This window comes from Rhinolophus hipposideros (assembly GCF_964194185.1).
Source record: "Rhinolophus hipposideros genome assembly, chromosome: 9".
Lineage (NCBI taxonomy): Eukaryota > Metazoa > Chordata > Mammalia > Chiroptera > Rhinolophidae > Rhinolophus > Rhinolophus hipposideros.
The window spans coordinates 32787405-32803513 of record NC_138055.1 but is presented as its reverse complement, the minus strand read 5'-3'; positions in this window follow the sequence as shown (position 1 = coordinate 32803513).

Here is a 16109-nt window from a genome sequence, read left to right as displayed (position 1 = left end):
TTAGACCACCATCAACAGGGACAACTTGTGGCAACCGAAACATAAAAAGGGGGAGCGTAAAGGCCTGAACTGGAATATGGGAATAGAGAAAGTAAGCGTACTGAAGAAACTGGAATACTCTAAATATCAAACTTTCTTTTACATAAACTCAAGGGTAACCACTCAAAAAACATCCAAATCTGAAATATATACTGTAATAAAAGAAGAAACAGAGGGAAACATCATAGAATACTACCACACAGAAATAACAGACAACAACAAAAAGGAAAAGAAACAATGGAGACACAGCCTTACCAGAAAACTAAAGACAGAATGACAGGAAATCCTCACATATCAATAATCACCCTGAATGTAAATGGACTGAACTCACCAATAAAGAGACACAGAGTAGCAGATTGGATCAAAAAACTAAACCCAACCATATGCTGCCTACAAGAGACACATCTCAGCTACAAGGACAAGCATAGACTCAAAGTGAAAGGGTGGAAATTGACACTTCAAGCAAATGGTACCCAGAAAAAATCAGGTGTAGCCATAATGATTTCCGATGAAACAGACTTCAGGGTGAAAAAGATAACAAAAGACAAAGATGGACATTTCATAATGGTAAAGGGGACTATACAACAAGAAGACATAACAGTCATCAATATTTATGCCCCCAATCAGGGAGCACCGAAATATACCAAGCAACTACTAACAGAACTAAAGAGAGAAATTGACCAAAACACAGTTATACTAGGGGACTTAAATACATCATTGACAGCTATGGATAGATCATCCAAACAGAAGATAAATAACGAAATCGCAGCCCTAAATGACACATTAGATGAATTGGACATAATTGACATATATAGAGCACTTCATCCTAAAACATCAGACTATACATTCTTTTCTAGTGTACATGGAACATTCTCAAGGATAGACCATATATTGGGACACAAAATCAGCCTCAGCAAATTTAAGAAGATTGAAATCATACCAAGCATATTCTCTGATCACAAAGCTTTGAAATTGGATATCAACTGCAAAAAGAAAGCAGGAAAAAACACAAATACATGGAGATTAAACAACATACTTTTAAAGAACGACTGGGTCAAAGAAGAAATTAGAGGAGAGCTCAAAAGATACATAGAAACAAATGACAATGAAAATACATCCTACCAAAATTTTTGGGATGCCGCAAAAGCAGTTTTAAGAGGGAAATTTATATCATTACAGGCCTATCTCAAGAAACAAGAAAAATCCCAAATAAATAACCTCATGTTACACCTTAAAAAACTAGAAAAAGAAGAACAAGCGAAACCCAAGGTCAGCAGAAGAAAGGAAATAACAAAAATCAGAGCAGAACTAAATGAAATAGAGAACAAAAAGACAATAGAAAAAATTAATGTGACAAAAAGCTGGTTCTTTGAAAAGATTAACAAAATCGACAAACCCTTGGCTAGACTCACTAAGATAAAAAGAGAGAAGACACTAATTAACAAAATCAGAAATGAAACAGGGGAAGTTATCACGGACACCACAGAAATACAAAGGATTATCCAAGAATACTATGAAGGACTATATGCCACCAAATTTAATAACTTAGAAGAAATGGACAAGTTCTTAGAAACACATAGCCTTCCAAGGCTGAATCATGAAGAACTGGAAAATCTTAACAGGCCGATCACCAGTAAGGAAATTGAATCAGTCATCAAAAACCTTCCCAAAATCAAAAGTCCTGGACCAGATGGCTTCACCAGTGAATTCTACCAAACCTTCAAAGAGGATCTAATACCAATCCTGCTCAAACTCTTCCAAAAAATTGAAGAAGAGTCAGTACTCCCTAACTCATTTTATGAGGCCAACATTACCCTGATACCAAAACCTGGTAAGGACAACACAAAAAAAGAAAACTACAGACCTATATCTCTGATGAATACAGATGCTAAAATCCTAAACAAAATTCTAGCAAATCGAATACAACAATGCATTAAAAAGATTATTCATCACGACCAAGTGGGGTTCATCCCCGGGGCACAAGGATGGTTCAACATTCGCAAATCCATCAATGTGATACATCACATAAACAAAATAAAGGACAAAAATCATATGATTCTATCAATTGATGCAGAAAAAGCATTTGATAAGATACAACATCCATTTATGATTAAAACACTTACTAAAATTGGTATAGAAGGAAAATACCTCAACATAATAAAGGCCATATACGACAAGCCCTCAGCTAACCTCATAATTAATGGTGAAAAGCTGAAGCCCTTTGCTCTACGTTCAGGAACACGACAAGGTTGTCCCCTATCACCTCTGCTTTTCAACATAGTGTTGGAAGTCCTCGCCAGAGCTATCAGGCAAGAGAAAGAAATAAAAGGCATCCAAATTGGGAATGAAGAAGTTAAATTGTCACTCTTTGCAGATGACATGATGCTATACATAGAAAACCCTAAAGACTCCACCAAAAAGCTATTAGAAACAATCAATGAATATAGTAAAGTTGCTGGCTACAAAATCAACGTACAAAAGTCCATTGCTTTCCTATATACCAACAATGAAATCTCAGAAAAAGAGATAGAAAAAACAATTCCTTTTGCAATTGCAGCAAAAAGAATAAAATACCTAGGAATAAACTTAACCAAGGATGTGAAGGATTTATATGCTGAAAACTATAAGACATTTTTGAAAGAAATTGAAGAAGACACAAAGAAATGGAAAGACATTCCGTGTTCATGGATTGGAAGAATCAACATAGTTAAAATGGCCATATTACCCAAAGCCATATACAGATTTAATGCAATCCCCATTAAAATCCCAATGGCATTTTTTAAAGAAATAGAACAAAAAATCATCAGATTTGTTTGGAACCACAAAAGACCCCGAATAGCCAAAGCAATATTAAAAACAAAAGAACAATACTGGAGGTATCACACTCCCTGATTTTTCCTTGTACTACAGGGCTACAATAATCAAAACAGCTTGGTATTGGCGGAAAAACAGACACATAGACCAATGGAATAGAATTGAGAACCCAGAAATAAAACCACATAAATATGGACAGATAATTTTTGACAAAGAAGCTAAAAACATACAATGGAGGAAAGACAGCCTCTTCAATAAATGGTGCTGGCAGAATTGGATAGCTATGTGCAAAAGAATGAAACTGGACTGCTATCTGTCACCATGTACCAAAATTAATTCAAAATGGATCAAAGACTTAAGCATAAGACCTGACACAATAAACTGCATTGAAGAAAACATAGGTACTAAACTTATGGACCTTGGGTTCAAAGAGCTTTTTATGAATTTGACTCCAAAGGCAATGGAAGTAAAAACTAAAATAAACAAATGGGATTATATGAAACTGAAAAGCTTCTGCACAGCAAAAGAAACTATTGACAAAATAATGAGGCAACCAACTGAATGGGAGAAGATTTTCGCAAACAGTTCCTCTGATAAGGGGCTAATATCCAAAATATACAAGGAACTCATGAAACTCAACAACAAAAAAACAAACAACCCAATTGAAAAATGGACAGAGGACCTGAAGAGACATTTCTCCAAAGAGGATATACAAATGGCAAATAGACATATGAAAAAATGCTCAACATCGCTAATCATCAGAGAAATGCAAATGAAAACCACAATGAGATATCACCTCACCCCAGTCAGAATGGCTTTCATCAACAAAACAAATAGTAACAAGTGTTGGAGAGGCTGTGGAGAAAAAGGAACTCTCATACACTGTTGGTGGGAATGCAGACTGGTGCAGCCGCTATGGAAGGCAGTGTGGAGGTTCCTCAAGAAATTACGAATAGAATTACCATATGATCCAGCAATCGCTCTCCTGGGTATCTACCCCAAAAATATAAAAGCATCTCTCTATAGAGACACGTGTACGCCAATGTTCATTGCAGCTTTGTTTACGGTGGCCAAGACATGGAAACAACCAAAATGTCCTTCGATAGATGAATGGATAAAGAAGTTGTGGTACATATACACAATGGAATACTATTCGGCGTTAAGGAAAGATGATATAGGAACATTTGTGACAACATGGATGGATCTCGAGAGAATAATGCTAAGTGAAACAAGTCAGACAGAAAAAGCAGAGAACCCTATGATTTCACTGATATGTGGTATATAAACCAAAAAGAACAAGACAAACAAATGAGAAACAAAAACTCATAGACACAGACAATAATTTAGTGGTTACCAGAGGGTAAGGGGGTGGGGGGTGGGTGATGAGGGTAAAGGGGATCAAATATATGGTGATGGAAGGAGAACTGACTCTGGGTGGTGAACACACAATGGGATTTATAGACGATGTAATACAGAATTGTACACCTGAAATCTATGTAAATTTACTAACAATTGTCACCCCAATAAAATTAATTAAAAAAAAAAAAAAAAAGAATATAGATTCCTATTTCTTAGAAGGAATACTCTGGCTTACAGAAGTGAAGTAGATTGCCTACAATGAACCAAACCAACAGTGGACCCAAGATTTGAGGAGCCTAAACTCTTGACCACTACAAAGGTCAAAAAGTGACAGACAACCAACAAGGAAGAAAACCAGAAGCCCAGGTTCAAAAACAAACCAAATTAGCTATTTGAGCGTCATTTTTCAGTTGAGCAATATTTCCCCATGTCACAGGAGCACATGTAGACTCTCATCCTTTTATACAACAGGAGAAATTTTAAAAATCAACAAGTTAATTTTCCTTGATGACTTCCCCAGTGCCAAAGCTCTTTGCCTGTACTATTTCATTCTCTCCTCGAAACAATATGTGGTGGTTAATGTCATTATCATTCTCCTTTTGAGATCAGGAAATTAGAACCTGGAAAAGTTCAGCAACTTACCTCCTCACTCAACTACCAAGTGGCAAAGCCAAAATTCGAACTTGAACAGAACCTATGTTTATCTTAGAGGCCATAAAGCCTGAGGGGGAGGGGACAGGCTCTGCGTATAGACCGAATGAATGTCAATACTGGCACTACCACCTCTGAGCGTGGCCACCTTAGGCCAGTTACTAAACCTTTCTGTGCCGGTGCCTCAGTTACGTCGTTTGCAACATGAGAATGGTACTCGTACTTACTTCACAGTGTTCTTACAGGAATTAAATGAGCTAATACAAGCACTTAACAGCATGCCTGCACACAATATCCTACATGATCACAAATGCTAGCTTTCTGAAGATGACTATTACTGTTATCTTTAGTGCTCTAGACTATTACAGCACTGTAAAACAACAAGGAATACCCATAAGATTTCCTTGAACCCTTAGAAGTTTAATTTTGCTTCAGTAAACTTAGCAGACAAGAATGTTTTAGAAATGTTTCTACAAGAAACATTTATGTGCTTAATGGAGTACTCCTTAATCATCCCAAAAAGTCATTGTAAGGAATGATAAGGTTAGATAAATAAGCTGCCATTGTTTGTGAGAACATTATTGGACTCACAATAGTGAAGCCCGTATACCAACATTTTGATTACATTTCCTTTTCCTTTATAGTTTTGGTTACCAAGGGATTTGCAATTAATGTTAGTTCTTTTAAAAAAGAAAACCAAAGCTGCAATGCAACCATATCCAAACATTTGAATTCTTTTAGAGCTAACCTTTGCTCTTCGTATTAAAAAAAAAAAAAGAAGAAGAAGAAGAAAAAAAGAAAAAGAAAAGAAAGAATCTCGCCATGCTAATTTGAAAAGTAAAATACAATACAGTCATGCTCTGCAATATGATGTTTTGGTCAATTTTGGACTGCATATATGATGGTGGTCCCACAAGATTATATTGGAGCTGAAATTTTCCTATCACCTAGTAATGTTGTAGCCAGTGTAATGGTATAGCACAATATATTATTCACATGTTCATGGTGATACTGGTATAAACAAACCTATTGTGCTGCCAGTCATATAAAAGCAGAGCACATCCAATTATGAATGAGAATAAACTACTGTTACTGGTTTATCGATTTACTATACTATTTATTGTTATTTTAGAGTAGAGCACTCTTTCTACCTACCAAAAAAAGTTTGCTTTAAAACAGTATGCCACATTATGTCAGCAACAGCCTCCTACATCTCATGTTTACCGCATCTCTTGATTGCTTCATTTTCTCTCGTGCTTGATTTTATCTCCTGATATTTTATATAGTAACATGCTGTACAGGCTTGTAGCGTAGGCACAATAGGCTATGTCATACAGCCTAAGTGTGCAGTTGTCTATGCATATGCCATCTATGTTTGTGTAAGTGCACTGTATGGTATTCACACGACAATGAAATATCCTAACAATGCCTGTCTCAGAATTATCCTCATCATTAAGCATCACACGACTGTGGTAATTTCAGATTTCATCCATGTTGAGTTTAGAGGCAGAAAAAAATGGTTGCCCCTCTAGTGCTCCAGTCTGTATGTATTTTCAAAGCATAGGACCCTACCTCTGTAAATTCTAAATAAAACAATACTTACCTTGGAGATAATGTCAACATTTTTGAAAAATATCTCTTCACACCTGTTTAAAAAATGGTATCTAAATTTAGATGCACATTAGAAATAAGTAGATTTTACTGAATTTCAAATTGGTCCAATTTTCCAGCTGGGCCATTTCTTTATGTTTACATAGATTAATGCTTTTTAATTAACTACTTGTCTGACTTTGGACAGCACTCACATCCTCTGTGGATAAAAATATTTTCTTATTTCCTGTTCACTACGTGTTAGACATACTTGTCTGTTTCACCACACTGGAAAATTAAGTTAGAACACATATTTTCAGAGACATGTAGAGACCACAAAGAAATGAGGGAAGGGAGAATCACTCCTATTGCTATTAAATGGGGAAGAAATATGAATTTGCTAAATACAGATACACTCCAGTAGACAAAATTAAGAAGCCTATTATTTCCATTTTCAACTAAACTTATAGGAGGGAGGAAACAATTTTTAAATTACTCAGTAGGAGAAAGACAGAGGAAACTATCTTTTGTTAACCCTTTACTTATTTCAAGTGTGTTTTTCCAGGACCCATCAACTCGAAGTCAAGTAGTTGTTTCAATCTAGTTGTGGAGCGCTCAGCTCACAGTGGCCCATGTGGGGAATCGAAACAGCAACCTTGTGGTAAGAGCACTGTGCTGTAACCAACTGAGCCATCTAGCAGCCCCCAGGAAACTATTTTAAGTCTATAACATCTTAGTAGTCTCTTGTGACAACAATGTTTTTACACTTTAAAACATAGAAAGTGAACACATGAGAAATGTGTGAGTGAGCTAATGGTATACAATTGAATGAGGAAGCTTTTCAGTGTGGCATGTATTGCCTTATGTCCTATTTTAGGTTTTTTACCCATTCTGTGTCTTCTGCTAGTTCCCTTCCTTACAATGATAGGACAAGTACAAATGTTGACATGAGAGGCCACAGAATGGGTGAGATACTTAAAATACAACAGTAGGTGACATACACCACATCGAATGGCTTCCTCATCCAATTGGTAAACTACATCAGTGCAAGAAATAGTGCTAGAATAAGACTGTGCAAAAAATGGAAAATACAAATAAAATGGAAACAAAATTTTACAGTATGTTAAAAATCTGCATTAAATAATACCAACAGGCAATTTTGTCCAAAGCAATTCAGCAAATATTGAATGCCTACAATGTGCCTTCCTCTGGGCTAGGTTATTAAGCAGTACAATAACCTTTAATACCTTCACAAGTACATATTTTGTCTCCCTGAAGAAACCAGACAGTCAGGGAGAGCAAAACTTGTTCAAGCAACAGTGAGTAGATCAGCCCAAGTAGAGCTAATAATGTTCAGATGCAATGTGAAAATTGAAAAAAATGTTGGAGTCTGAGTAGAGCTGGGTTCATGTCTAAGCAAGTCACTTAATAGCTCCAGGGCTCAGATTCCTCATGCATAAAAGGAGCAGTAATATTTAATATCACGATACTTATTTCATAAGATTATTGTGAGCATTAAATTAGGTAATGCATGATTTAGAGATCTCCCTGGCATGTAGTAGTCGTTCAATTAAATATTCTGTTAAACTGGAGAATAATGGGAGAAGTGCTGGGATTCGTAGGTTGGGATTGGATAACAATCTAATGTCCTTACAAGAAAGACGAGCTAAAAAGAAATAGGCAAAGATGCTCAATCTCTCTACTATAAAGGAAATACTTATTACAATAATAGTGAGATAACATATTTAGCCCATCTGATTGAAAAAAATGAATACCACCCACTGTTTTTGATACAATGTAAGGAAATTGGTATTTTCTTGCACATTTAATAGGTGTGTAGATTGACGCAACCTTTTAGAAGGACAAATTGACAGCAATGCACATACACTTTGACTCAGCAATCATACCACAGAAATCCTAATTTATGTGTACAAAAACACTTCTACCACCCTAGGCTATCATCTGGCCTATTGTAATAGGCTTCTGTATTAGTCAAATTTGGTGCAATAACAAACTCCAATATCTTAATAACTTATAATAACAAACATACATTTCTACCCATGTTATATATGAGATGAAGACCTGATGTAGGCTGTGGCTCTTCTTCACATGTCTTTTCTTTTTAGGATCCAGTCTGAAAGAGGATCCCCCATCCGCAATTCTCACAGCAGAGAGAAGAACCAAGGGGCTGAGCTGAAACTTGCAATCTGATATGAGGATTTTGATAGGTCATGTCTGTACACATCCCATTGAACCAAAGCCAGTTACATGGCCCAAGATTGACAATTGGGTGGATGGGTGATGGTGGGGAGGGCTAGGGCAGGGATACTCCTCCTACACTGCACATCAAATGGCAACAAAGTGGAAATGTACAATCATCTTTCAGGGAAGGAAGGGAGTAATTGTTTCTCACACCCCTAACTGGTCTGCTTTCTTCCACACTGCAGCCAGCATGATCCAATTAAAACAGAAGTCTGATTTGTTACTCCTCTACTCAAAACCTTCCAATAGCTGCATATCTCAGAGTGAAAACAAGTCTTCACCATGGCCTTTTAGGCCCTACAGTGTTTGACTTCCCTTCCCCATCCAACTACCTCTCTGATCACTCTCTCCCTCAAAGTTCTTCGTTAGCTGTACTAGCCTCCTACCTGCCTCAGGGCCGTTGTACGTACTAAGCCCTCTGCCTGAAGCACTCTACATCCATATGGGCTGTGGCTCAGCTCCTCACTTCCTTTAGGTTTCATTCAAATGGCAACTTAGATAATTGGTGGTCACACGAATCAATACATCTGCTAAAACTGCATAGACGTATACACACATACACACACACACACACACACACACACACACACACACATAAATTAGTACATGTAGAAACTAGTAGAATTTGACTAAGGTCTGTAGACTGTATCAAAGTCAATTTCCTAACTTTGGTATCGTAATATAATTATGTAAGCTATTACCATTGGGGGAAGCTGAGTAAAAGTACACCCAGAATCTCAGTACTGGGCAGCCGGATGGCTCAACTGGTTACAGCGCAAGCTCTGAACAATAGGGTTGCCGGTTCAATTCCTGTATGGGATGGGGGGGGGCGGGGGTTGCACCCCCTGCAACTAAGACTGAAAACTGCGACTGGAGCTGAGCTGTGCCCTCCACAACTAGATTGAAGGACAACAACTTGGAGTTGATGGGCTCTGGAGAAACACACAATATTCCCCAATGGAAAAAAAAAATAATGGGAAAAAAAAGAAATTATTTAAAAAAAAAAAAAAAAGAAACTCAGCACTATTTTTTCACTTTCAATGAGACTATAATTATTTCAAAAGTATTTTTTTTAAATGAGAAGGGATAAATGGTGATCAATAACCTTGTCACACCACATAAAATGACACCCACACACCATTTATCCCTTCATTCTGCTCTAGTCCATTTCATTGCCCTTATCATAAACTGAAAGTTTTACATGTATTGATACAGGTGATATAGTTATTTGATTATTGTTTGTTTTTACACTAGAAAATAAATCCATGGGAGCAAGAGCTTTATCTGTTTTATTCCCTGTTGATCCGTTGGCACCAAGAATTATGCTCCGCGCATACTCGGTATTCAATAAACTTCTTTTAAAGGGAATAGATGTGCCCAGTAGCCAAAGTTGGAAACTACCTAAATCCTCATAAATGGAAAATAATTAATTAAATTTGAAATACAGCAGAATATTACACAGCAATTTAAAGAAGATCTATATTCACTCATATAGAAAGATTTTGGATTTGATATAACTAAGAATATATATTCCATGATATGTTGCTAAAAGTTATAGAAAATTGGTACGACATGATCCCAATTAGTAAAGCAGAAAATCATAATGCTCAAGAGTGGAAACTCTAAGTGCACATCCTGTTTTCATTTTTCATTTGCAGGGTGGCCTTGGACACGTTATGTAATCTCATTTGCCTCAATTTCCACATCTGTAAAATTAAAATAATAATGCTGCAGGAATTAAATGAGTTAACGCCTATAAAGCCAAAACACAGCATAATCCCTTTCTAGTACTTAGCATATTGTAAACATGTAAATATATGCTAGATATGATTATCATTCACATACAAAATCCTATATAACTATATGCATGTTTTAAATCCGTAGAAAAGAGTCAAGAATGAAACAAAGGCAAGTGTTAACAGTTGTGACCTTGGGAGAGATGAAAGGAGGGATGTGGGATTTTTATTTTTTTAATTAAAAAACCCACACATCCGAGAGTCAAATATGAATTATTTTAAATTACATAAACTGATGCTTTCTTCCAGAACTATGAATAACAAAGAATTAACTATATCTGCTTCACCTAAATTCACAGTGGAGTTTACAGGGCCCCAGAGACCACACAGGACTGAGGCCTTCGACCCCCAGGGCCCTGGCCCCACATTCCTAATTGCTGAGAAATGCTGACATGGGCTGTGGTGCCCAAGGTGTGCCCAAGGCAGGAGTCTAAGAGCACAGGCTCCTCTCTCGCTGTCTCCCTCCTCTATACCCATTAGTGAATCTATTAAATTGGACCTCACACTACGGAAAATGGTTTGCAACTCAGAATTCTGCTAAGGACTCAGGCCACTTGCTGGCTTCCAGCTGGTTGGTCAGTTGACTTCTTATTTTCATTCAGGTTATATTTTGTCTTTTGAAAAACATCTCTGCAGCTCAGCATTGTTTAGGCTTGCTGTTCAGTTATGCTACTTTTCCTTTTGTATGTTTGCCATACATCTTTCTCATCTTCCTACTTCTTGCTTTTACTTTTCTCTTTTTTATTATAAATCACACCTTTTTATGTTTAATCATTTTATCAGCATTTTTTCATCTTTTTCCTGTATTGGTTTTACTTAGTTTTATTAAAAATATCACAATTTGGTCATTCCCCTTAACTTTTATTATTTTTAACTGTTTCATCCATTTTCAAATCAATAAATTCTATAAAAATTGTCATCTTTATTTCTTTTAGCTTTCTCTTTGTTTAGGTTTGTAAAATCCTTTGTTATATAATCTTTTGTTATATAATCTTTATTTGTTATATAATCTTTATTTGTTTTGCATTTTTCTGGAAAATTTAATCTAATATGTTTCTTCTCCTTTCTTATTTTTATTTGGTTTTATGTCATGATTCGTCTTTAGGATGGCTAGCAGAAATCACAGGCAAGGTGGTGGTGATGGTGGACATACACACCACGCTAAAGGGAGACTTGTGGACCTACTATCATTCAGAAGTCCCCAGAGGCCCTCTCCAGTTCTGTTACCCTCTCTACCCCTACTTAGCAAAAGGCATTCCTTTATAATGTTATTTGTCTTCTAAATATTTTACTCTAGAGTAGTCATGACAGAGTATGAACTGTCCCATCTCTGTGTGAGGAGATCCTTATTCTAAATTCATAGTCCAACCATAATCTAAGGAGTTCCAGTTGGGCAGGAGATTATAGTAAGAGATGTTTGCTTCATCAAAACACCTGGCCTGACTTTGGCTAAACCACCCATAGATTTCTGTCAAAGAAGGCAAAGTACAATATCCATAATCATATTTTTAACATCATTTCTACATCACCCTGATTCCAACATACTTATTTCTAGCTTAGTCTTCTTCCCGCTCAACAGATCTATAGAAGATCATCCAATGTATCATCAGTTTCTCCAGCTATCTTCCCTCATTATGCGACAGAAGGAGAAGCTCAAGAGAACTAAGCTGAACCTCAATGAAATGAGGGGATAAGAGGGTTATTTGTGTTGTTTCATCTTAATTGATCAGTTCTGCTTGAAGTAGATAACACCATAAATGTATAGTAAAATCATTAAGTGTATGGTTTATTTAGCCTTCCAAAATCAAATGAAAAAATAATGTTCCATCACCTGAAGAGATTTATATGATCTACAGAAGGTCTCAAGAAAGACTAAAACAGCTCAGTTTGAATTTCTTCTTCCCTATGTCACTCCTCCACAAAGAAACACAAAGCTATACTAAGAAAACATCTTGCTTAGTTTTCTGGACTTGGGCCGTAATGTTGATTCTTCTAATTTCCTGCGGTTTTCTCCCATTATGTCTCTTGTTTATTCTTTTTGGATCCTCTCCCTGTGGACCCAGCCCACTATTGCACAATCTCCATTATTTTATCCCCCCATCCAGTTTTAGGAAATGACATTAGCCAAGAATCATCAGACCATTCCTATTCACTACCCACACCCATTTAGGACACAACATTCTGCATTCAGCTTACTCACTAACGAAGGAACCTCATGTCAGATATCTTCCAAGATCTGTCCATCTATGATATAACCTTATAATGTCCATTTGAATTTTGTCAGCTCAGCCAGCAACTGCAATTCTAGCTTGTGCAAAGCTGCACAATTATGCTGGTGTCTACATTTCCTCATAGTTAGGAATGTTCCACCCAGTGAATGGGAATCCCAAGGAAATTACTGCAAAGGAATTCCACAGTAAGGAGCCTCACTGGTTGGTTTTTCTAATTCATTTTAGTAGTAGATATGTGCTACAAGAGACCTGTATTTTAGAAATCTGTATGCTTGTATCAATGGTTAGGATCCTTCCTGTTTTTCTCCAGCTATGAAGGGTACAGATAGGCACTAAAAAAGCCACTCTGATAGCTCTCCAGTTCAGAATTGATGGCTGTGCAATTCATGCTCTAGAAATATAGTAGTCCCTCTTGACCATGGGTATACACTCCAAGACCCCCAGTGGATGCCTAACACCACAGACAACACCAAACTCTATACAGTATATTCTATGTTTTCTCCTATATATACATGCCCATAATAAGGTTTAATTTATAAATTAGGCATAGTAAGAAATTAACAACTAATAATAAAATAAAACTATTATAACAATACACTGTAATAAAAGTTAAGTGTGTGGCTTTGGGGTCATCATTAAGTAAAATAAGGGTTACTTGAACAAAACAATACTACAATACCACGATAGTCAATTTGATAACCAGGACAGCTACTAAGTGACTAATGGGGCATGGGGGGATGTATCGCAGAGACACTGGCCCAAATAGAGGATTCACATCTTCAGGACAGAGCAGGATGATGCGAGACTTCATCACGCTTACTACTTAGAACAGAGAGCAATCTGAATTGTTGATTTCTGGAATTTTCCGTTTAATATTTTCAGACTGTAGTTGACCTCAGATAACTGAAATCGCAAAAAACAAGACTACGGATAAGGGGAGACTATTGTATGTTCATTCTGCTCATTCTTTCAGTTTCCTGATAAGCTGCACAGGCCTGGCCCACCTGTGCTGTGATAAGGAACAGAGTGCTTTGCCATTACCTTTTTCCAATATTTTGTCTCATTTTATCTCAGATTCTAAGAAATAACTTATTAATAAAAACCCTGTGTATATTCCGAAAAATTATAAATGTTTAACTATGCTGTTAGAAAAACTTGTTTAAAGAAAAAGAAAGAGAAGGAGAATAAGAAGGAGAAGAAGAAGAAGGGGGAGAAGAGGAAGAGGAAGGAGAAAGAGAGAAGGAGGAGGAGGAAGAAGAGGAGGAGGAGAAAGAGAGGAGGAAGAGGAGGAGAAAGAGAAAGTGAAGGAGACACTGCTACCTAGTCAAGGGCCTCCAACAGGTTTTCCAGAAAAGGCACTCAAAGCTCCCTCAAAATTTCCCAAGTTGTTCAAATTCAGAGAAGTGATCATGGCCTTGCATGGCAGAGAATGTGAATTGGTTGGTATGATTCTAAGATTTACAGAAAGCTTTTGTCAAAATCCCAGAGCAAAAATAAATATATCACTTGGTGCCAACCCATGAAAATAAAATATTAAATAATAAAAATATTCTGCTGAAAGTCAACTTAGAGACAGAAACTAGCTATTAACAAAAGTAAGAATTTGAAGATTTCTTCCAGAGTCCGGGTTGATACCATTTAGAAAGTATAACTAACACTAAATTATACCTATATTTAATACATAATATTTTCTATGGTTCTGAGAAACAACCTCAGTAACCCCTGCCGTTGTTCATGAAGTAGGTATTACTTCTCATACAAATAGAATAATCCAATATCAAAAGAAAGAAACATGTATGCCCAAAGATGTTGTTCTCCGCATTATTCACAACACTTTTTATCCAAAGCTATCTTATATGATCTAAAATTGTGAAATGATTAAGTGATGATTAATTAGTAAGTGAAATGATCAATGTCAAATACACAATGGAATAATTCTGTGTGGCAAAAATTATTTTTATGGCTTGCAATAACATGATATAATTATATACAACAATTTTAATTGGAAAAAGGTAGAATAAAAAATTGAATAAGCAGCTTACATAAAATGCTAAAGTAAAGAACAAAATTTTAAATGGCAGAAATATCCCCAGGTAGGTATGGAAACATGGGTGACATTTAATTTCTTCTCTGTGTAACATGATATTGAACGAGAATTTTTTTCTATGACGCAGATGTTTACAACCAGAATCCAAAATTGAGGACAAATATATTAAGTAATTAAGTAAAACATCCTAAAAAGGTCAAAATAATGGGGCCAAACACCACCTCGCAGGTGATTAAACAGAATCTAAACTGTTCTGCTACTCGATTCTTTACCATACCACTACTCTTATTCCAATAAGCAAACAATCAAGAGAAGGGAAAAGAAATTGAAGTGATGACCCAGCTTATAAAGAGTGAATTATTCAAGGTGTACCCTCAGGGGGCACAAATGAGTCCACATGAAGAAACAATAAAGTAGAGACATGAGCTGGAAGCTGCACTATCCCCCACTAGGAAAGGAGGTTAGCACCACAGCCTCCAATGGAGCCCTAAGATGCCTCCTTCCTTTGAAGCCAACACCACCCCAAGAAACAATACTTACCATCTCTACAGAAACCAGCACATGAAGAGAAGCAACTGCTGGTGAAAATAGCCAGTCTGAGCCACTGCAAGACCGGGTGCCCTCCAGACACAGACAACCAGCACAACACATACAGAAAGTACTTTTCCTAAACTTCCTCCCAGCTCATCCAATACACCTGAGAGACTAGACAGAGGCCCAAAAAAGGGAAGGAGAAGTGGTGACCTAGAAGCAAAACACATTAAAATAATATGATAAACTAGTTACATTATTTTAATGTGTTTTCTACCATAATCATGTGGAGGGTTTGTATTTGTTTCTGTTTTTGATTTTCAAACTCTATTCTAATCACTTTTACTTGGTCATATCAAATATTTTTGGGGATTAAGGACATGTAAATGCTTAAGTCCCAGGGCTCTTTATCTGCTTTTATATTAGGGCTTTATGCATTTTGTGAACGTGTCTCATTTTCCCCCTTAAACTGAGTGCAGAGTTTAAATTTGACGTATCTTTTTATCCCCAAAGTATCAACACTATTCCTTGCATATAGAGGTTACTCACTAAGTATTAATGGGATGAGCTCATTGTTCATGTATTTTGCTATTTCAGAGTATGGATATGAAAAAGTTGCTTACACATTTGTTCATGAAAAGTGATCTGAGTGACTGGTTATTTCGTTCTGGAATTAGAATTTGGAAACCTATATAAGGCCTTCCATCCTAGTGGATCAGTAGTTAACTGATGTAGTTGCATGAAATATTTACAATTGAATCTAATACATAGCCTTCCAACTTATTCTAA